The sequence below is a fragment of the Phocoena sinus genome, chromosome 8, assembly GCF_008692025.1.
Source record: "Phocoena sinus isolate mPhoSin1 chromosome 8, mPhoSin1.pri, whole genome shotgun sequence".
Classification (NCBI taxonomy): Eukaryota; Metazoa; Chordata; class Mammalia; order Artiodactyla; family Phocoenidae; genus Phocoena; species Phocoena sinus.
In genome coordinates this window covers 27,219,547-27,245,273 of record NC_045770.1, presented here as the reverse complement: position 1 = coordinate 27,245,273, position 25,727 = coordinate 27,219,547, and positions in this window count along the sequence as shown.

Sequence of the window (25,727 nt, the reverse complement as noted above, 5' to 3'; positions counted from 1 at the left end):
AGGGCTACAGAGTGCGGGGCAAGCCTGCAGCATCAGAGGCCAGCGTAATGTTGCACCAGCCTGAGGCATGCCATGCGTTCTCCTGGAGAAGTTGTCCCTGGTTCACGGGACTCTGGCAGCGGCAGGCTGCTCAGGCTCCAGGGAAGATAGGTGGGGATAGTGAACTGTGCTCTCACACAGGCTTCTTGGTGCCTGCAGCTGCAGCCTTAGCATCTCATGCCCGTCTCTGGGGTCCACGCTGATAGTTGCAGCTCGCACTCAACTTTGGAGCTCTTTTAAGCAGCACTCTTAATCTTCTCTCCTCATGCTCCAGGCAGCAACGACCAAGAAAAAATCTCTTGTCTCTTCGGCAGCTCCAGACTTTTCCCGGACTCCCTCCCAGCTAGCCGTGGTGTACTAATCCCTTCAGGCTCTCTTCATGCCACCAACCCTAGTCTTCTCCCTGGGATCTACACTCCGAAGCCCGAGGCTCACCTCCCAGCCCCCGCCCATCCTTGTTGGTGTGCAGACAAGCCTCTCAGGCTGGTGAGTTCTGGTCGGCACTGTTTCTCTGTGTGGGAATCTCTCCACTTTGTGCTCTGCAGCCCTGTTACTGTGCTCTCTTCTATGGCTCTGAAGCTTCCCCCCATCCGCCAGCCACAGTCTCCTCCCACGAAAGAGCTTCTACTGTGTGGAAACCTTTCATCCTTCACAGCTCTCTACCACTGGTGAAGGTTCCATCCCTATTCTTTTGTCTCTGATTTTTCTTTTGCCTTACCCATGTATGTGGGGAGTTTCTTGCCTTTTGGGAGGTCTGAGGTCTTCTGCCAGCATTATGTGTGTGTTCTATATGAACAGTTTCACGTGTAGATGTATTTCTCATATATCTGTGGAGAAGAAGGTGATCTCCACACCCTACACTTCTGCCATCTTCTCCTGTCTCCTATTTTTCTTTCTTTCTTTTTCTCCCTTTTCTTCTGAGCTGTGTCGATGACAGGGACTTGTTGCTCCAGCTGGGTGTCAGGCTTGAGCCTCTGAGTTGGAGAGCCGAGTTCAGGACTTTGGACCACCAGAGGCCTCCCAGGTCCACATAATATCCAATGGTGAAAGTTCTCCCAGAGATCTCCACCTCAACGCTAAGACCCAGCTCCACTCAAACAGCAGCAAGCTACACTGCTGGACACCGTATGCAAAACAACTAGCAATACAGGAACACAATGCCACCCATTAGAAGAAAGGCTGCCTAAAATCATAATAAGGCCACAGACACATCAAAACACACCACTGGACACAGTCCAGCCCACCAGAAAGACAAGACCCTGCCACATCTACCAGAAAACAGGCACCAGTACCTTCCACCAGGAAGCCTATACAACCCACTGAGCCAACCTTACCCACTGCGGGCAGACACCAAAAACAACAGGAACTATGAACCTGCAGCCAGCAAAAAGGAGGCCCCAAACACAGTAAATTAAGCAAAATGAGAAGACAGAAAAACACACAGCAGATGAAGGAGCAAGGTAAAAATGCACCAGATGAAACAAATGAAGAGGAAACAGGCAGTCTACTTGAAAATCAATTCATAGTAATGATAGTAAAGATGACCCCAAATCTTGGAAATAGAATGGAGAAAATACAATAAATTTTTAACAAGGACCTAGAAGAACTAAAGAACAAGCAAACAAAGAAGAACAACACAATATTAAAAATTCTCTAGAAGGATTCAATAGCAGAATAACTCAGGCAGAAGAACGGATAAGTGACCTGGAAGATAAAATAGTGGGAATGACTACCACAGAGCAGAATAAAGAAAAAAGAATGAAAAGAATTGATGACAGTCTCAGAGACCTCTGGGAAAACATTAAATGTGCCAACATTCGAATTATAGTGGTTACAGAAGAAAAAGAGAAAAGGAAAGGGACTGAGAAAATATTTGAAGAGATTATAGTTAAAAACTCCCTTAATATGGGAAAGGAAATAGTCAGTAAAGTCCTGGAAGCCCAGGGAGTCCCATACAGGATAAATCCAAGGAGAAACATGGCAAGACACATAATAATCACACTATCAGAAATAAAAAACAAAGAAACAAATATTAAAAGCAGCAAGAGAAAAGTACCACATAACATACAATGGAATCTCCAAAAGGTTAACAGCTGATCTTTCAGCATAAACTCTGCAAGCCAGATGGGAGTGGCAGGACATATTTAAAGTGATGAAAGGGAAAAACCTACAACCAAGATTACTCTACCCAGCAAGGATCTCAGTCAGATTCGACAGAGAACTTAAAACATTTACAGACAAGAAAAGCTAAGAGGAATCAGCACCACCAAACCAGCATTACAACAAATGCTAAAGGAATTTCTCTAGGCAGGAAACACAAGAAAAGAAAAAGACCTACAATAACAAACTCAAAACAATTAAGAAAATTGGAATAGGAACATATATATCGACAACTATCATAAATGTAAATGGATTAAATGCTCCAACCAAAAGATCTGGACTGTGAATGGATACAAAAACAAGACCCATATATATGCTATCTACAAGTGATGCACTTCAGACCTAGGGACACATACAGACAGAAAGTGAGGGGACAGAAAAAGTTATTCCATGCACATGGAAATCAAAAGAAAGCTGGATAAGCAATTCTCCTATCAGACAAAATAGACATTAAAATAAAGACTATTATAATAGACAAAGAAGGACACTACATAATGATCAAGGGATCAATCCAAGAAGAGGATATAAAAATTATAAATAGTTTTTCACACAATATAGCAGCATCTCAATACATAAGGCAAATGCTAATTGCCGTAAAAGGGGAAACTGACAGTAACACAATCATAGTAGGGGACTTTAACACCCCACTTATACCAAAGGACAGATCACTCAAAATGAAAATAAATAAGTAAACAGAATCTTTAAATGGCACATTAAACAATGTGGACTTAAATGATATTTATAGGACATTCCTTCCAAAAACAACAGAATACGCTTCTCAAGTGCCCATGGAATATTCTCCAAGATAGATCATATCTTGGGTCACAAATCAAGCCTTGGTAAATTTTAAAAAATTGAAATTGTATCAGGTAGCTTTTCCGACCAGAACGCTATGAGACTAGTTATCAATTATAGGAAATAAATTGCAAAAATGCAAACACTTGAAGGCTAAAAAATACACCACTAAAAAACCAAGAGATCACTGAAGAAATCAAAGAGGAAATAAAAAAATACATAGAAACAAATGACAATGAAAACACAACAAAACAAAACCTATGGCATGCAGTAAAAGAAATTCTAAGAGGGAAGTTTATAGCAATACAATCCTACCTCAAGAAACATCTCAAATAAACAACCTAACTGTAGACCTAAAGCAATTAGAGAAAGAAGAACAAAAATAAACCTAAATTTAGGAAGGAATAAACCATAAAGATCAAATCAGAAATAAATGAAAAATAAATGAAGGAAATGATAGCAAAGAACAATAAAGTTAAAAACTGTTTCATTGAGAAGATAAACAAAATTGATCATTAGACAGACAAGTGAAGGAAAAAAGGGAGAAGACTCAAATCAATAGAATTAGAAATGAAAAAGAAGTAACAGCTGACACTGCAGGAATGAAAAGGATCATGAGAGATTACTACAAACAATTACATGCCAACAAAATGGACAACCTGGAAGAAATGGGCAAATTCTCAGAAAAGCACAACCTTCAGAGACTGAACCAGGAAGAAATAGAAAATATAAACAGCCCAATCACAAGCACTGAAATTAAAACTGTGATAAAAAAATCTTCCAATAAGCAAAAGCCCAGGACCAGGTGGTTTCACAGGCGAATTCTATTAAACATTTAAAGAAGAGCTAACAGCTATCCTTCTCAAACTCTTCCAAACTACAACAGAGGGGAACACTCCCAAACACATTCTATGAGGCTACCATCACCTTGAGACCAAAACCAAACAATGATGTCACAAAAAATAAGAAAACTACAGGCCAATATGACTGATGAACATAGATGCAAAAATCCTCAACAAAATACTAACAAACAGAATCCAACAGCACATTAGAAGGATCATATACCATGATCAAGTGGGGTTTATCCCAGGAATGCAAGGATTCTTCAATATATGCAAATCAATCAATGTGATAAACTATATAACAAATTGAAAGAGAACAACCATATGATCATCTCAATAAATACAGAAAAAGCTTTCGACAAAATTCAAAACCCATTTATGATAAAAACCCTCTAGAAAGAAGGCATAGAGGGAATTTACCTCTACATAATAGAGGCCATATATGACAACTCATGGTCAACATCATTCTCAATGATGAATAACTGAAACCGTTTCCACTAAAATCCGGAACACGACAATGTTGCCCACTTCTACCACTATTATTCAACATAGTTTTGGTAGGTTTAGACACTGGAATCAGAAAATGAAAATAAATAAAAGGAATACAAATCAGAAAAGAAGAAGTAAAGCTGTCACTGTTTGCAGATGCCATGATACTATACATAAAGAATCCTAAGGATGCTACTAGAAAGCTACTAAAGCTAATCAAAGAATTTGGTAAAGTAGCAGAATACAAAATTAACGCACAGAAGTCTCTTGCATTCCTATACACTAAAGATGAAAAGTCTGAAAGGGAAATTAAGGAAACTCTCCCATTTACCACTGCAACATAAAGAATAAAATACCTAGGAATAAACCAACCTAAGGAGACAAAAGACCTGTATGCAGAAAACTATAAGACTCTGATGAAAGAAATTAAATATGAAACAAACAGATGGGGAGATATACCATGTTGTTGGATAGGAAAAATCAACATTGTGAAAATGACTTTACTACCAAAAAACATCTAAATATTCAATGCAATCCCTATCAAACTACCAATGGCATTTTTCACCAAACTAGAACAAAAATTTCACAGTTTGTATTGAAACAAAAAAGACTCTGAATAACAAAAGCAATCTTGAGAAAGAAAAATGAAGCTGGAGTAATCAGGATCCCTGACTTCAGACTATACTACAAAGCTTCAGTCATGAAGACAGTATGGTACTGGCACAAAAACCGAAATGTAGATCAATGGAACAGGATAGAAAGCCCAGAGGTAAACCCACGCACATATGTTCACCTTATCTTTGATAAAGTAGACAGGGATATACAATGGAGAAAAGACAGCCTCTTCAATAAGTGGTGCTGGGAAAACTGCACAGCTACATGTAAAAGAATGAAATTAGAACACTCCCTAACACCATACACTAAAATAAACTCAAAATGTATTAAAGACCTAAATGTAAGGCCATACACTGTAAAACTCTTAGAGAAAAACCTAGGCAGAACACTCTATGACATAAATCACAGCAGGAATCTTTCTGACCCCCCTCATAGAGAAATGTAAATAAAAACAGAAATAAACGAATGGGAACCAATTAAGCTTAAAATCTTTTTCACAGCAAAGGAAACCATAAACAAGACAAAAAGGCAACCCTCAGAATGGGAGAAAATATTTGCAAATGAAGCAACTGTCAAAGGATTAATCTCTAAACTTTACAAAGAGCTCATGCAGTTCAATGTCAATAAAAAACAAGCAACCTAGTACAAAAATTGGCAGAAGATCTAAATAGGCATTTCTCCAAAGAAGATATACATATAGCCAACAAACACATGAAAGGATGCTCAACATCACTAATCATTAGAGAAATGCAAATCAAAACTACAGTGAGGTATCACCTCACACTGGTCAGAATGGCCATCATCAAAAAATCTACAAACAATAATTGCTGGAGAGGGTGTGGAGAAAAGGGAACACTCTTGCACTGTTGTTGGGAATGTAATTTGATACATTACATTACTGGAGAACATTATGGATATTCCTTAAAATACTAAAAGTAAAAATACCATATGACTCAGCAATCCCACTACTGGACATGTACTCTGAGAAAACAATAACTGAAAAAGTGTCATGTACCACAATGTTCATTGCAGCTCTATTTATGATAGCCAGGACATGGAAATAACCTGTGTCCATCGATAGGTGAATGAATAAAGAAGATGCGGCCATATATACAATGGAATATTACTCCGATATAAAAGGAAACAAAATTCAGTTATTTGTAGTGAGCTGGATGGACCTAGAGACTGTCATAGAGTGAAGTAAGTCAGAAAGAGTAAAACATATACTATATGCTAACACATATATATGGAATCTAAAAAAAAAAAAAAAAAAAAAAAACATGATTTTGAAGAAGCTAGGGGCAGGACAGAAATAAAGACACAGATGTAAATAATGCAATATAGACACGGGGAGGGGGAAGGGTAAACTGGGATGAAGTGAGAGAGTGGCATGGACATATGCACATTAGCAAATGTAAAATAGATAGCTATTAGGAAGCAGCCACATAGCACAGGGAGAACAGCTCAGTGCGCTGTGTCCACCTAGCAGGGTAGGATAATGAGGGTGAGAAAGGGACACAAGAGGGAGGGGATATGGGGAAATATGTATATATATAGCTGCTTCACTTTGTTTTAATGCAGAAACTAACACGCTATTGTAAAGCAATTATACCCCAATAAAGTTGTTAAAAGAAAAAAAAAAAAACAGCATTCTCAAGATATAGGAAGAGTCAATATTTCAGTTCAAGTCTGAAGGCAGGAAAAAAAAAAAAAAAGCAAAAACAAAACCAATGTTCCAGCACAAAGCAGCCAGGCAAAGTGAAATTTCCCTTTACTCACAAGAGGGTCAGCCTTTTTGTTCTATTTACACCTTCAACTGATTGGGTGAGGCTCACCTACACTGGGAAGTGCAACCTACTTTGCTCAGTCAACCATTTCAAATGTTACTCTTATCCAGAAGCACCCCAAGACACACCTAGAAAAATAGTTGACTAAATATCTGGGCACCCATGGCCCAATCAAGTTGATACATAAAATTAACCATCACAGGTTCAATTTTCATTTATTTAGGTTTGTGTTTTTTAATCATAGTTATGCAAGCCACCTTAATAGATCAAAGTAATTTTTTCCCTCTTCAACCTTATTTTATTTGTTTCTAATTTTCTTTATCAGCTCCTCTGCTTCTGCTTGTGGTGTAAATCAGGGTTCTTCCTGGACATTCTTTCCCAGGTAAACTCATTTTTCACATGGCTTCAACTTCTGTTCACTGATGTTTTAGTCATAACAAAATACAATAGATTTGGAAGAGTTCAACAATAGAAATGCATTTTCTCACAGTCAGTCTTGGAGGCTGGAAGTCTGAAATCAATGGACAAACAAGGTCAGTTCCTGGAGAGACCTCTCTTCCTGGCTTGCTGATGACTGTATTCTTGCTGTGTCCTCACTTGGCAAAGAGAGCAAGGGAGCAGGCTATTTGGTGTGTCTTCTTATATGAGCATTAATTCTTGAGGGACACATCTTGATGATCTTATCTAAACCTAATTACCTTCCAAAGGCCCCACCTCCAAATACCGTCCACTGGGAAGTAGGATTTCATTATATGAATTTTGGGTAGGATGCGTTCAGTCCATAGCAATTGATAGTATCCAAGTCTATATTTTGGCCAGAATGACTATTATGATCTGAATTGTATTCCCCCCTTTAATTCGTATTTTGAAGTACTAATTTGTATTTGGAGATAGGGCCTTTAAAGTGGTTAAGAGTTTAAGCTAAATTTAAAATAAGGCTGTTAGGGTGGGTACTAATGTAATCTAAACAGAAGAATTTCTTTGAAGGAGAGGTTATTTGGACACACAAAGAAATACTAAGGGCTCATGTTCACAAAGGGACATTTATGTGAGGACACAGCAAAAAGGTGGCCATTGGCAAGACAAAGAAAGAGGACTCAGAAGAAGAAAGCCTGCTGGCATCTTGATCTTGGATTTCCAACTTCCAGAACTATGAGAAAATGAATTTATGTTGTTTCAGCCACACAGTCTGTGGTGTTTTGTTATGGCAGTACTGGCAACCTGGTACATTGGTTTTCTAAAAACTTGTACCTGTATTTTAACTGACTATGGAATGTTATTGCTTAGATATTCTACCAGCAATTTTAAGTAAACCTGTCTCAAAATGAACTCATATTACTTCTTGTCTGCATCCAACTTTCAGCACACCACCTTCCCAATAGACAGGGTATAAGGAAGCATGCCTTGGGCCTTGTGCTTTAAAGTTCTCCTCTCTTGTTACTCTCCAGCTGAACGGTTCTACTCTGGTTAAGAGATTGGCAGGACTAATGATGTACCCGCTTGTGGCTTGATCCTTACTTCTTCACCACACTTCCTGTTCCAGGACCTCTCAATTCCCTCTCTTGAGCCTGCATGGATTTCTTCCCAGGGGTTGTTCCCTTGAAAGCAGACCTCACCTACAGGTATGCTGACCCTTGCACCTGAGGGGTGGGTGTTCAATGGATGTCTGTTTCCAAGGGATTTGGACATGCAGGCTGGAGTCTTCACATAAAGGACACAGGGTCATGGGCAGGAAGAGAGGGGAGGTGGGGACCAGCTATCTCTCTGTCACCATGTCCTAGTACAAATCTTTGGGAAGTCCAAGAGTTCTAAACTTAAAACTGGCCTTCCAGGTTATGTAGGTGAGAGAGTAGAACACCTTTACTAAAGCATTTGTTGCTTGCTTCATAACTTTCATATATGCAGACATATGTAAGAAGGGCTTATTTTCACTTTTGTACTGGGTCCCACCCATGTTAAGGACAGGACAGCTCTTCACACATGACTACCAAATCTTTTTCCTCTTATGTTCTATTCTCAGTGAATGCGACTAACAGACACCTGTTTTAAGCTTATCATCATTTTTTTTGGGGGGGGGTGGTATGTGGGCCTCTCACTGTTGTGACCTCTCTGATTGTGGAGCACAGGCTTCGGACACGTAGGCTCAGCGGCCATGGCTCACGGGCCTAGCCGCTCGGCGGCACGTGGGATCTTCCCGAACCGGAGCACGAACCCCTGTCCCCTGCATCAGCAGGCGGACTCTCAACCACTGTGCCACCAGGGAAGCCCTAAGCTTATCATCTTTGATTCCTTCTTTCTCCCATTCCTTATACTACATGAATCAGCTGCCTTGTCAATTATACCTTCTAGATACCCCTTACAACTTTCCACTTCTCTTTATCTTTACAAACACCACTGTAGTCCCAACCTACTCTCTTACCTAGATCCCTATATTAAATCTTGTATCAATCTATTCATTTTCCCGTGTTGACGCTAAAGCAACATCACTAATTATTAGAGAAATGCAAATCAAAACTACAATGAGGTATTACCTCACACCGGTCAGAATGACCATTATCAAAAAATCTAGAAACAAGAAATTCTGGAAAGGGTGTGGTGAAAAAGGAACCCTCCTGCACTATTGGTGGGAATGTAAACTGATAAAACCACTATGGAGAACAGTACAGAGGTTCCTTAAAAAACTAAAAATAGAACTACCATATGACCCAGCAATCTCACTATTTGGAATATACCCTGAGAAAACCATAATTCAAAAGGACACATGTACCACAATGTTCATTGCAGCTCTATTTACAATAGCCAGGACATGGAAGCAACATAAGTGTCCATCGACAGATGAATGGATAAAGAAGATGTAGCACATATATACAATGTAATATTACTCAGCCATAAAAAGTAACAAAATTGAGTTATTTGTAGTGAGGTAGATGGGCCTAGAGTCTGTCATACAGAGTGAAGTAAGTCAGAAAGAGAAAAACAAATACCGTATGCTAACACATATATATGAAATCTAAAAAAAAAAAAAAGGTACTGATGAACCTAATGGCATGGAAGGAATAAATATGTAGACATAGAAAATGGACTTGAGGACAGAGTGGTGGAGGGGGAAGCTGGGGCGAAGTGAGAGTAGCATTGACGTATATACACTACCGAATGTAAAATAGTTAGCTAGTGGGAAGGAGCAGCATGGCACAGGGAGATCAGCTTGGTGCTTTGCAATGACCTAGAGACTTGGGATGGAGAGAGTGGGAGGGAGACAAAAGAGGGAGGGTATATGAGGATATATGTATGCATATGGCCGATTCATTTTGTTGTACAACAGAAACTAACACAGTATTGTGAAGCAATTATATTCCAGTAAAGATCTATTAGAAAAAGAACAGAAGCTAAAGCAAACTTTAAAAATAAACAAATGAACAAACAAATCTAATCTGATCTTGTATATGTCTATTAAAACTATTCAATGGTTTGTTATTTTTTTCAGGCTCAAGTCCACACTGTTATCTTGTTACACAAGGACCCTCATGGTCCAAGCTTACTTTTCTGGGTTTAGCTCTGGCACTCATATACTTACCCAAATTATATAGAATCATGAGTTTCTTTTAGTTCCTGGAATTTGTCTTATTCTCTCTAACTTTATAGTTTTCACAGGTCCCATTTGTCTGGCTAATTTCTATTTATTCTGCAGATCCCAACTTAAAATCACATCTCCAGGAAGATTTCCCTGAACTGTCAAACTTGCATCCATTGCCTCATAGGGACCTACATCTTATAATGTTTATTTTACACTAATTATCTATTTACCCCCAAGGCTGTTGAGGTTTTGACTGTCTTGTTCAATTTTATATCCACAGTGATTAGCAGAGTGCACATAGCAGAAGCAATAGAAATAACAATTTATGAAACTGAAAACAGAAGTTATATACATTTTGACATTGCTAAAGCTATGAAACATTGACGTCATATAAAATTCACATGTATTCTATGTTTAAAATATACTTGAAATACTATTTTGACATTTCCATTTTCTGTTCATACTTAGTATAAATAATGTATAGTATTGAAGTGTTTATTGAAAAGGTGTGCTTGGTTTCCTTTATGGAAAGTAGTATTGTCCTTAAAAATCCTGGCAGGAGAGGCCCCCACCAGTGGACCTCAACCCATGGCTAGGAGTTTATAGGGTCAACAGGTGGAAGCATATGGATTCTAAATTTCCCTTTGGCACAACATTCTGGGTAATTGGAATACTTGTTTGAATGGCCCTAAGCTCCATCTTGAATCTGTTTGGAACACTTCCTGGTTTGTCTTCCTAAGAGTAGACTGCATAGCCACTGTCCCCAAGTCTAAGCTTACAGGAGGAGGGGACCAAGTGGTGACTCTTTAAGGAAACTGATGGAACTGATTCATCTGTGCACACATGTGGATTTAAGACCTCTTGTAGTGAAGGATAAAGTCAGGGATAGGAAAAGAATTGAGGGGGTAGAAGAATCAGGGCCCTGGGGGCTGATTGAGCTAGTTCTCCCTGAATCAACACGTTGAAGATCATAACAAATTTATGTTTGTCAGGGCAGGAATTTAAACCATACTTTATATAATGAATTTTTAAAGATATTTTAGCAATTTGAAAAATTAATTTATAAATTTAAAATATTTTGACATATGGTTTGTGGACTCCATTTGTATTACCGTCACAGTCTCTGTACTCATTAGAGGTGATTCTAACAGAAACTCACCAGACTTGTATGCATGTATATGCATGGTTTAGCATAATTTTTCTCTAATATCTGATGAGATCTCCAGCAAAGATCTCTAGAGCTAAGTTAATTTCATACCTTTACCTCATTTACCTGAATGTAACTATTTACTCTCTTCCAAAATTTTGCTATTCTTTAAAATGCATGTCACACTTCTTTGGGGCTTATGCTACTTTTACAGTTTTAGAATGTCAGAGGTATTTGTACATTTAGCCTTAGTATCATCTGTTTTAAGATCTGTTATAAATTTATTTTATCATCTCAAGATCACTTTCTTTAATTAACAGAAGATAAAATGTCCCTCTCAAGAAAGAAGAAGATTTACTCCTTTGAAATACATTTTTCTTGAGCTTGGCAAGCCAGAACTATTGCTCTATATTCTATATCTTAAATGATATCTTCAGCTATGTAAGCCTGTGTGTTGAAGAAAAAATGTAATAGATTAAACTTTCTGATAACAACAGCTAACACTAAAGCAAAATCTTGCAGTTATTCATGTCATAGTTACACACACTAAAAAATATCCTCTCAGAAAAGTTAATATATGTAATGATTTATGTTTATAAAGTATATAATAATATCCTTCCCCATGCACAAAGTTGCCAAGAATTTACCAACATACTCTGTAGAATCAATTTTTCAAATACTTTACTTCATAATTTAAAGACAAAATAAAGTAAGAATAAGAGTTCATTTAAATATATATGCTTAGGTTCAACATACATCTTTAATCTTCATGAAAACCATCTCTTTTAAATTAACCTAAACAGTAAAATATTTAAAGGAAAGATGTATCCTGAAATGGTAAAGTCCTTTTGCAGAGCCCAAATATAGATGAAACATGGTAATTTGAGTGCTTGCGTTGTCTTTACATTTTTCACATTTTTTCAAAATGCACATATCCTATGAAGGGCACTTCTGCTCTATTTTCACCTCAATGTAAAACTTCATTCATTTCACTACTTTACTCCCTTAATAAATATAGGAGTTTGAATAATTTTTAATAGCTTAGAAATAAAGGGATTGAAGGTGAAATAATATGTTACTAAACAAGCAATGGATCACTGAAGAAGTCAAAGAGGAAATTAAAAAATACCTAGAGACAAATAATAATGAAAACATGATGATCCAAAACCTGTGGGATGCAACAAAAGCAGTTCTAAGAAGGGAGTTTATACCAATACAATCTTACCACATGAAAGAAGAAAAAATTCAAATAAACAACCAAACCTTACATTTAAAGCAACTAGAAAAGAAGAACAAACAAAACCTAAAGGAAAGAAATCATAAAGATCAGGGCAGAAATAAAAGAAATAGAGACAAAGAAAACAATAGCAAAGATGAATGAAACTAAAAGCTGGTTCTTTGAAAATATAAACAAAATTGAAAAAATTTAGCCAGACACATCAAGAAAAAAAGGGAGAAGAATTAAATCAATAAAATTAGAAATGAAAAAGGAGAAGTTACAACTGACACCACAGAAATACAAAGGATCATAAGAGACTACTACAAGCAACTTATATGCCAATAAAATGGACAACCTGGAAGAAATGGACAAATTCTTAGAAATGCACAAGCTGCCAAGACTGAACCAGGAAGAAGTAGAAAATATGAACAGAACAACCACAAATACTGAAACTGAAACTGTGACTAAAAAACTTCCAACAAACAAAAGTTGAGGACTGGATGGGGAATTCTACTGGGGAATTCTACTAAATGCAAGGAATTTATACCAATCCTTCTCAAACTCTTCCAAAAGATAGAAGAGGAAGGAAAACTCACAAATGCATTCTACGAAGCCACCATCAACCTGATACCAAAACCAAAGATACCACAAAAGAAAGAAAATCACAGGCCGATATCACTGATGAATATAGACACAAAATACTCAAAAAAATACTAGCAAACTGAAGTCCAACAACACATTAAAAGCATCACACACCATGATCAAGTGAGATTTATGCCAGGGATGAAAGCATTCTTACACACACACAAATCAATCAATGGGATACACCACATTATTAACCTGATGAATTAAAACCATATGATCATCTCAATAGATGCAGGAACATTTTCTGACAAAATTCAACATCCATTTATGATAAAAACTCTCCAGAAAGTGAGCATAGAGGGAACGGACCTAGACATAATAAAGACCATATACAACAAACCCACAGCAAACATCATTCTCAGTGGTAAAAACCTGAAAGCATTTTCTCTAAGATCAGGAACATGACAAGGATGTCCACTCTCACTAATTTTATTCAACATAGTTTTGGAAGTCCTAGCCACAACAATCAGAGAACAAAAAGAAATAAAATTAACCCAAATTGGAAAAGAAGTAAATCTGTCACTCTGCAGATGACATGATAATATACATAGAAAATTCTAAAGATGCTACCAGAAAACTCCTAGAGCTCATCAATGAATTTGGTAAAGTTGCAGGATACAAAATTAATATGCAGAAATCTCTTGCACTTCCTATACACTAACAATGAAAGATCAGAAAGAGAAATTAAGGCAACAATACCATTTACCATCTCATTGAAAAGAATAAAATATCTAGGAATAATCCTATTTAAGAGACAAAAGACCAATACTCGGAAAACTATAAGATACTAATAAAAGAAATCGAAGATGACACAAGCAGATGGAGAGTTACACTGTGTTCTTGGATTGGAAGAATCAGTATTGGCAAATGACTATACTATCCAAAGTAATCTACAGGTTCAATGCAATCCCTAACCAAATACATTTTTGACTGAATTAGAATAAACCTTTTACAATTCGTATGGGAACACAAAAGACCCTGAATAGCCAAAGCAATTTGAGAAAGAAAAATGGAGCTGGAGGAATCAGTTTCCCTGACTTCAGACTATACTACAGTATACTACTACTAAAACTACAGTAACCAAAAGAGTATGGTATTGGCACAAAAACAGAAATATAGATCAATGTAACAGGATAGAAATTCCAGAGATAAATGCAAGCACATACATATGGTTACCTAATCTATGACAATGGAGGCAAGAATACACAATGGAGAAAAGACAGTCTCTTCATTAAGTGTTGCTGGGAAAACTGGACAGTTACATGTAAAAGAATGAAATTAGAACACTACCTAACACAATACACAAAAATACAGTCAAAATGGATTAAATATCTAAATATAAGGCTGGATACTATTAAAGTTTTAGAGAAAACCATAAGTAGAACCCTCTATGACATAAGCAGAACCCTCTATGACATAAATTGCAGCAAGATTTTTTTGATCAACATCCTAGAGTAATGAAAATAAAAAGAAAAATTTAAAAATGGGGTAAATTTAAAAGCTCTTGAACAGCAGAGGAAACCACAAACAAAACAAAAAACAGCCCACAGAAAGGGAGAAAATATTTGCAAATTAAGTGACTGACAAGGGATTAATCTCCAAAATATACAAACAGCACATACAGCTCAATATCAAAAAAAAAACAAACAATGCAATCAAAAAATGGGCAGAAGATCTAAATAGACCTTTCTCCAAAGAACACATACAAATGAACAAAAAGCACATGAAAAGATGTTAAACATCACTAATTATTAGAGAAATACAAGCCAAAACTACAATGACTATCAACTCACACCAGTCATAATGGCCATCATCAAAAAATCTACAAACAAAAACTGTTGGAGAGGGTGTGGAGAAAAGGGAACTATTCTCACAGTGTTGTGGGAATGTAAATTGGTACAGCCACTATGGAGAACAGTGTGGAAGTTCCTTACAAAATGAAAAATAATGCTGTCATATGACCGAGAAATTCTACTCCTAGGCATATGTCCAGACAAAAACACGGTTCAAAAGGATACAGGCACCCCAATGTTCATTGCAGCACTGTTTACAGTAGCCAAGACATGGAAGCAATCTAAATGTTCACCAGCAGAGGAATGGATAAGGAAGATGTGGTACATGTATACAATGGACTATTATACTACCTTAAAAAGAATGAAATAATGCCATTTACAGCAACATGGATGGACCTAGAGTTTGTCATACAGAGTGAAGTTAAGTCAGACAAAGAAAGATAAATATCACATGACATCATTTGTAGGTGGAATCTAAAAAAATGGCACAGAGGGGAGACCTTCAAGATGGCAGAAGAGTAAGACTTGGAGATCACCTTCCTCTCCACAAATACATCAACAACACATTGACACATGGAACAACTCCTACAGAACACCTACTGAATGCTGGCAGAAGACCTGACTTCACAAAAGGCAAGAAATTCCCCATGTGCCTGGGTACGGCAAAAGAAAAAACAGAGACAAAAGAACAGGGATGGGACCGGCACCTCTGGGAGGGAGCTGTGAAGGAGGAAATGTTTCCACACACTAGGAAGCCCTTTACTAGCAGAGTTGGGTGGGAGGGGTGGTGGTGAAGGGGAAGCTTTGGAGCCACGGAGGAGAGCACAGCTATAGGAGTGCTGAGAGCAATGTGGAGAGATTCCCACACAGAGGATTGGTGACAACCAGCACTCACCAGCCCAAGAGGCTTGTCTGCTCATCTTCCGCCTGGGACGGGTGGGACCTTGAAGGTGAGTCTCTGGATTCTCAGTACAGACCCAGGAAAAGGGATGGGGTTGGCTGTATGAACACAACCTGAAGGGGGCTAGTGTGTCACAGCTAGCCAGGAAGGAGTCCAGGAAAAAGTCTGAAACTGCCTAAGATGCAAGAGAACATTGCTTCAGGGTGTGCAAGGAGAAGGGATGCAGAGCACCACCTAAAAGAGCCACTGAGATGGGCATCAGCCATAGCTACCAGCGTGGACCACAGAGATGGGCATGAAAAGCTAAGGCTGCTGCTGCAGCCACCAAGAAGCCTATGTGCAAGTACAGGTCACTATCCACATATGACCTCCTGGGAGCCAGTGCAGCCCACCACAGCCAGGGTCCCATGATCCAGGGATAACTTCTCCAGGAGAACACATGTCATGCCTCAGGCTGTTGCAACATCATGCTGGCCTCTGCCACCACAGGCATTCCATACCCCTCCCTCCCCACAGCCTGAGTGAGCCAGAGTCCCCTAATCGGCTGCTACTTTAATCCCCTTTTGTCTGAGCAAAGAAAAGACATCCTCAGGCAACCTACACACAGAGGCAGGGCCAAATCCAAAGCTGAACCACAGGAGTTGTGCAAACAAAGAAGAGAAAGGGAAGTCTCACCCAGCAGCCACAGGAGCAGTGGATTAAATCTCCACAGTCAACTTGATGTACACTGCATCTGTGGAATACCTGAATAGACAATGAATTGAGGAGGTGGACTTTGGGAGCAATTATATATATATATATATATATATATATTTTTTTTCCCCTTTTCTCTTTTTGTGAGTGTGTAGTATATGCTTCTGTGTGTGTTTTTGTCTGTATATCTTTGCTTTTACCATTTGTCCTAGGGGTCTGTCTTTCCTTTTCTTTTTTTCTTTTTTTCTTAATTATAGATTTTAGCGCTTGTTATCATTGGTGGATTGGATTTTTGGTTTGTTTGTTCTCTTCCTTTTTCTTTCCTTTTTTTAAATTTTAAAATTATTTTTTAATAATTATTTTTTTATTTTAATTATTTTATTTTATTTTACCTTTCTTTCTTTTCTTCTCCCTTTTATTCTGAGGCATGTGGTTGACAGGCTATTAGTGTTCCAGCCAGGCCCCAGGGCTCTGCTTCAGAGGTGGGAGGGCCAAGTTCAGGGCACTGGTACACCACATACCTCCCAGCTCCACATAATATCACATGGCAAAAATCTCCCAGAGATATCCATTGCAATGTCAAGACCCAGCTCCATTCAATGACCAGAAAGCTACAGTGCTGGACACCCTATGTCAAACAACTAGCAAGACAGGGAGACAATTCCACCCATTAGCAAAGAGGCTGCCTAAAATCTTAATAAGGTACCACACACCCCAAAACACACCACCAGATTTGGACCTGACCACCAGAAAGACAAGATCCAACCTCATCCACCAGAACAGAGGCACTAGTGCCATCCACCAGGAAGCCTACACAACCCACTGAAACAACCATAGCCAGTGGGGGCAGAAACAGAAAACAACAGGAACTATGAACCTGAAGCCTGCAAACGGAGACCCCAAACCCAGTAAAATAAGCAAAATGAAAAGACAGAAAAACACAAAAAAGATGATGGAACAAGGTAAAAACCCAGCAGACCTAACAAATGAAGAGGAAATAGGCAGTCTACCTGAAAAAGAATTCAGAATAATGATACTAAAGATGATAAAAAATCTTGGAAATAGAATAGAGAAAATACAAGAAACAAAGACCTAAACAATGTTTAACAAGGACCTAGAAGAACTAAAGAGCAAACAAACAAACAGTGATGAACAACACAATAAATGAATTTAAAAATTCTCTAGAAGGGATCAAGAGCAGAATAACTGAGGCAGAAGAACAGATAAGTGACCTGGAAGATAAAATAGTGGAAATAACTACTGCAGAGCAGAATAAAGAAAAAAGAATGAAAAGATTTGAAGACAGTCTCAGAGACCACTGGAACAACATTACATGCACCAACATTAGAATTATAGGGCTGCAGAAGAAGAAGAGGAAAAGAAAGGGACTGAGAAAATAATTGAAGAGATTATTGTTGAAAACTTCCCTAATACGGGAAAGGAAATAGTTAATCAATTCGGGGAAGCACAGAGAGCCCCATACAGGATTAATCCAAGCAGAAACACACAAAGGCACACATTAATCAAACTATCAAACATTAAATGCAAAGAAAAAATATTAAAAGCAGCAAGGGAAAAGCAATAAACAACACACATGGGAATCTCCATAATGTTAACAGCTGATCTTTCAGCAGAAACTCTGCAAGCCAAAAGAGAGTGGAAGGACATATTTAAAGTGATGAAGGAGAAAAACCTACAACCAAGATTACTCTACCCAGCAAGGATCTCATTCAGATTTGATGAAAAAATTAAAACCTTTACAGACAAGGAAAAGCTAAGAGAATTCACCACCACCAAACCAGCTTTACAACAAATGCTAAAGGAACTTCTCTAGGCAAGAAACATGAGAGAAGGAAAAAACCTACAAAAACAAACCCAAAACAATTAAGAAAATGGTAATAGGAACATACATATTGATAATTACCTTAAATGTACATGGATTAAATGCTCCAACCAAAAGACGTAGACTGGCTGAATGGTTATAAAAACAAGACCCATATATATGCTGTCTACAAGAGACCCACTTCAGGCCTAGGGACACATACAGACTGAAAGTGAGGGGATGGGAAAAGATATACCATGTAAATGGAAATCAAAAGAAAGATGGAGTAGCAATTCTCATATCAGACAAAATAGACTTTAAAACAAATACTATTACAAGAGAAACAGAAAGGCACAACATAATGATCAACAGATCAATCCAAGAAGAAGATATAACAGTTGTAAATATTTATGCATCCAACATAGGAGCACCTCAATATATAAGGCAAATACTAACAGTCAAAAAGGGAAATTGACAGTAACACATTCTTAGTAGGGGACTTTATCACCCCAATTTCATGAATGGACAGATCATCCAAAATGAAAATAAATAAGGAAACACAAGCTTTAAATGATACATTAAACAAGATGGACTTAATTGATATTTATAGAACATTCCATCCAAAAACAGAATACACTTCTAAAATGTGCATGAACATTCTCCAAGATAGATCATATCTTGGGTCACAAATCAAGCCTTGATAAATTTAAGAAAATTGAAATCTTATCAAATATCTTTACTAAACACAATGCTATGACACTAGATATCATTTTCAGGAAAAAATCTGGAAAAATACAAACACATACAAGCTAAACAATACACTACTTAATAACCAAGAGATCACTGAATAAATCAAAGAGGAAATAAAAAAATACCTAGAAACAAATGACAATGAAAACCTATAGGATGCAGCAAAAGCCGTTCTAACAGGGAAGTTTATAGGAATACAATCCTACCTTAAGAAAGAAGAAACATCTCAAATAAACAACCTAACCTTACACCTTAAATAATTATAGAAGGAAGAAAAAAAAAAAAAAAAACCAAAATTAGCAGAAGGAGAGAAATCATAAAGATCAGATCAGAAATAAATGAAAAAGAAATGAAGGAAACAATAGCAAAGATCAATAAAACTAAAAGCTGGTTCTTTGAGAAGCTAAACAAAATTGATAAACCATTAGCCACATTTATCAGAAAAAAAGGGACAGGACTCAAATCAATAGAATTAGAAATGAAAAAGGAGAAGTAACAATAGATACTACAGAAGTACAAAGGATCATGAGAGATTACTACAAGCAACTCTATGCCAATAAAATGGACAATCTGGAAGAAATGGACAAATTCTTAGAAGTGCACAACCTTCCTAGACTGAACCAGGGAGAAATAGAAAATATGAACAGACCAATGATAAGCAATGAAATTGAAACTGTGACTAAAAATCTTCCAAAAAACAGAAGCCCAGGACCAGATGGCTTCACAGGCGAATTCTATCAGACATTTAGAGAAGAGCTAACACCTATCCTTCTCAAACTCTTCCAAGATATAACAGAGCAAGGAACACTCCCAAACTCATTCTATGAGGCCACCGTCGCCGTGATACCAAAAGCAGACAAAGATGTCACAAAGAAAGAAAACTACAAGCCAATATCACTGATTAATATAAATGCAAAAATCCTCAACAAAATACTAGCAAACAGAATCCAACAGCATATGAAAAGGATCATACACCATGATCAAGTGGGGTTTATCTCAGGAATGCAAGGATTCTTCAATATATGCAAATAAATCAATGTGATACACCATATTAACAAATTGAAGGAGGAAAAGCATATGATCATCTCAATAGATGCAGAGAGAGTTTTTGACAAATTTCAACACCCATTTTTAATGAAAACCCTCCAGAAAGTAGGCATAGAGGGAACTTACCTCAACATAATAAAGGCCATATATGACAAACACACAGCCAACATAATAAAGGCCATATATGACAAACTCACAGCCAACATCATCCTCAATGGAGAGAAACCTTAACCATTTCCACTAAAATCAGGAACAAGACAAGGTTGCCCACTCTCACCACTATTATTTAACATAGTCTTTGAAGGTTCAGCCATAGCAATCAGAAAAGAGAAATAAATAAAAGGAATACAAATCAGAAAAGAAGAATCAAAGCTGTCACTGTTTGCAGATGACATGATAATATACATAGAGAATCCTAAAGATAATACCAGAAATCTTCTAGAGCTAATTAATGAATGTGGTAAAGTAGCAGGATACAAAATTAATGCACAGAAATCTCTTGCATTCCTATACACTAATGATGAAAAATCTGAAAGAGAAATTAAGGAAACACTCCCATTTACCATTGCAACAAAATGAATAAAATGCCTAGGAATAAACCTACCTAAGGAGAAAAAAGACCTGTATGCAGAAAATTATAAGACACTGATGAAAGAAATTAAAGTGGATCCAAAGAGATGGAGAAATATGCCATGTGGGTGGATTGGAAGAATCAACATTGTAAAAATGACTATACTACCCAAAGTAATCTACAAATTCAATGCAATCCCTATGAAACAACCAATGGCATTTTTCTGAGAACTAGAACAATATATTTCACAATTTGTATGGAAACACAAAAGACCCCGAATAGCCAAAGCTATGTTGAGAAAGAAAAACAGAGCTGGAGGATTCAGGCTCCCAGACTTCAGACTATACTAGAAATCTGCAGTAATCAAGATAGTATGGTACTGGCATAAAAACAGAAATATAGATCAATGGAAGAAGACAGAAAACCCAGAGATAAACCCACACACATATGGTCACCTTATCTTTGATAAAGGAGACGAGAATATACAATGGAGAAAAGACAGCCTCTTCTATAGGTGGTGCCTGGAAAACTGGACAGCTATATGTAAAAGAATTAACTTAGAACATTCTCTATCACCATACACAAAAATAAACTCAAATTGTATTAAAGACCTAAATGTAAGTCCAGACACTAGAAAACTCTTACAAGAAAACATAGGCAGAACACTCTATGACATATATCACAGGAAAATCCTTTTTGACCCACCTCCTACAGAAATGGAAATAAAAACAAAAATAAACAAATGGGACCTAATGAAACTTAAAACCTTTTGCACAGCTAAGGAAACCATAAACAAGACCAAAAGACAACCTCAGAATGGGAGGAAGTATTTGCCAACGAAGCAACTGACAAAGGATTAATCTCCAAAATTTACTAGAAGCTCAATATCAAAGAAACTAAAAACCCAATCCAAAAATGAGCAGAAGACCTAAATAGACATTTCTCCAAAGAAGATATACAGATTGCCAGCAAATACATGAAAGAATGCTCAACATCATTAATCATTAGAGAAATGCAAATCAAAACTACAGAGATATCTTTCACTGGTCAGAATGGCCATCATCAAAAAATCTACAAACATTAAATTCTGGAGGGGGTGTGAAGAAAAGGGAACCCTCCTGCACTGTTGGTGGGAATGTAAATTGATACAGCCCCTATGGAGAACAGTATGAAGGTTCCTTAAAATACTAAAAATAAGACTACCATACGACCCAGCAATCCTACTTCTGTACATATACACTGAGAAATCCATTATTCAAAAGGAGTCATGTACAGTGTTCACTGCAGCTCTATTTACAAGAGCCAGGACATGGAAGAAAGCTAAGTGCACATCAGAGATGAATGGATAAAGAAGATGTGGTATATATATATATATATATATATATATATATATATATATATATATATATATATATACAATGGAATATTACTCAGCCATAAAAAGAAATTGAGTTTTTTGTAGTGAGGTGGATGTACCAATTTTCTGTCATACAGAGTGAAGTAAGTCAGAAAGAGAAAAACAAATATAGTATGCTAACACATATATATGGAATCAAAAAAAAAAAAAGATCATGGAGAACCTAGGGGCAAGAGGGAATAAAGTCACAGACATACTAGAGAATTGACTTGAGGATACGGGGTGGGCAAAGGGTAAGCTGTGACAAAGTGAGAGAACGGCATGGACATATATATACACTACCAAACTTAAAATGGATAGCTAGTGGGAAGCAGCCGCATAGCACAGGGAGATCAGCTCTGTACTTTGTGACCACTTAGAGGGGTGGGATAGGGAGAGTGGGAGCGAGGGAGATGCAAGAGGGAAGAAATATGGGGCCATATGTATAACTGATTCACTATTTTATAAAGCAGAAACTAACACACCATGGTAAAGCAATTATACTCCAATAAAGATGTTTAAAAAAAAGATAAGATTTTGATCTCTTATCCAACTTTGTACGCGTCTGTTATCTAAACATTTTCATTATCTTCAAATAAACAATGTTTATAACTTAATAAACCTAATATACATTAGTTCTTCTTGGCCTAATAGCAAAATCCAGATAACTCAGAAATAGAAGCTTTTTTAAGTTGTAGAATTCTATAAGCTTTACAGGTAAAGTTCTATATAACGAACAGTATGAAACGAACCACCACAGAACTTCTGAGAAATAGAAGTAATACTATTCCTTCTAAATAATTGTAAGAATTATTGTAATCTAAGAAAGTTAAATGACTTTTCCATTTCTGGGAAACAAAACTGTCAGATAATATGCAAAACATTTTTTCCAGGAAATGTGATAACACATTTAAAGGTAATTTATTAACATAATTGAAGAATCCATTTCCAAAAGATATTCTAGGCAGAATGAGTGGCAGTAGCAAAATCACTGAAATAGAAAAGTTTGGACTTCAGAAATACTTGATCACTATCTTAGAGAACCTGTATGAAAGTAGTGGGTTTGGGGCTGATAGAAAATTAAAAGACCTTGATCTGGGATAATGTATTGTTATCACTCATTAGATAATGAGTACCAATGAAGTTCTCAAACAAGAGAGTTCTTGAAAAAAATAATTTGGGAAAGAACTGTTGGGAAAAATTGAAGTTAGAAAAAAAAAAAGTGTGGGAATACCATCAAGAAATATGCTAAGTGAAATCAGCCAAACACACACACAAAAAAGAAACTGTATGATATATCTTATATTTTGTATCTAAAAAGTTGAATACCTAGAAGCAGAGAGTAGACTGGTGGTTACCAGGAGTGGGGAGGTGGGAAAAATTCGATGTTGTTTGCCAAAGTGTGTAAAGTTGAAGTTATGTAAGATGAATAAGTCTAGAGGTTCAGTGTACAGCATGATAACTCTAGTTAAAAATAGTGCATTGCATACTGGACATTAGCTAAGAGGGTAGATTTCATATGCTTTTATCACACATACAAAAAATGTTAGCTATGTGAGGGCATGATATTTTAGCTTGAGTATAGTATTCATTTCACTACGTATGTGTATCATCATGTTCATCTTACATACAATTTTTATTATCAAAAGGAAGTATACATCTAGTTATGTAATTTTGTTAATTAAAACTTTACACTGCCTTTCCATTGCTCTTAAGTACAAAATTTATTCATCTGTCCATCCATCCATTTATCTATACACTCAATTATTCAACAAGTATTTTAAAAGCAGAAGAAAGATGGATAGAAAGACAATACAATAAAAAGTATGTGGTCAGAGACATAAAGAGACCAGAGATTGGGTGCAATAAAATCCTGGAGCAGAGAGAGTCTGACTGAGGTTCTAATGAAAATTATTGCAGAGAGTTAGAGGAAATTGAGATAAAGAATGGAGCTTCCAATTTGGAGATTTTAAAGTCACATGAAGGCAGCCTTCAAATGATCACTGTTGTGAGAATGTAAGTGTAAAGTACAAAGCCAGAAAAAAAGTGGGTAAAGTATCAGTAGGTGGTAAGAAAATGGAAAAAATGAGTATACAGTACTATTTTCAGAAATGAACTTTTAAATGGTTATAACACAGCTATGATTACTTTTATTGATCTTATACAGTTTCCTCAATGTTCTCCATCCCACTTCATAATCAATTATTGATTTGTTTATTTGCTTTAAAAATTTCCAGCTTTATTGAGGTATATTTGACATATAGATTTATATATGTTTAAGGTGTACAGCCTTATGTTTTGATTTATGTACATATTGTGAATTGATTACCACTATAATGTTAGTTAACACATCTGTTACCTCACATAGTTAACATTTGTGTGTGTGTGTGTGTGAGTACTTAACAACTTTCAAGTATAACATACAGTATTGTTTACTATAGTCACCATGCTGTACGTTAGCTCCTCAGAATTTATTCATCTTGTAACTAGAAATGTGTACCCTCTGATCAGCATCTGCTCATTTCCCCTACTTCATAGCCCTTGGCAAGCATCATTCTACACTCTGTTTTTATGAGTTAGATTTTTTTTTTTAAGATTCTACATATGATGAGATCATGCAGTATTTTTCTTTCTCTATCTAATTTATTTCACTTAGCATATTACCCCCAAGGTCCATTCATGTTGTTACAATAGCAGGATTTTATTTTTATGGCTAGATAGTATTCCACTGTAAATGTATACCACAGTTTAAAAATGCATTCATCCTTCAGTGGATTCTTAGGCTGTTTCTACATCTGGCTATTGTGAATAATATTACAGCAAACATGGGGGTGCACTATCTTTGAGACAGTTATTTTAATTCCTTCAGTTATATACATAGAAGTTGGATTGCTAGACCATATGGTAGTTCTATTATTTTATGTTTTGAGGAACCTCCATACTCTTTTCCATAGTGACTGTACCAATCACAATCAACTCTTTGAACGAGTGGGTCTAAAACAAGTCTAATGCACAAGGTTTGCATGGAAGCCTTATGATCAGAAGCATTGTTATGGATTTGTTCTGTTCCTTGAAAATGAATATGTTGAGGTACCTCCCAGTACCTCAGATTGTGGCCTTATTGAAACTAGAGTTATTGCAGTAGATTAGTTAAGATGAGGTCATACTGAAGTGGGCTAGACCCATAATCCAATAGGACTGGAGTCTTTATAAAAAGGTGAAATTTGGAAACAGATACACAGAAGAACTCCATGTAAACACAAATTGTTACATCTACAGTTCAAGTAGTGCCAAAGATTGCTAAGAAAAAGGCATGGAACTGATTCTGTCTTAGAACTCTCAGAAGAAACCAACTCTGCCAGCACCTTACCTTGATCTCAAACTTCTAGCCTCCAGAACTGTGAGACAATAAATTTCTATTGTTTAAGCCACTCAATTTTGT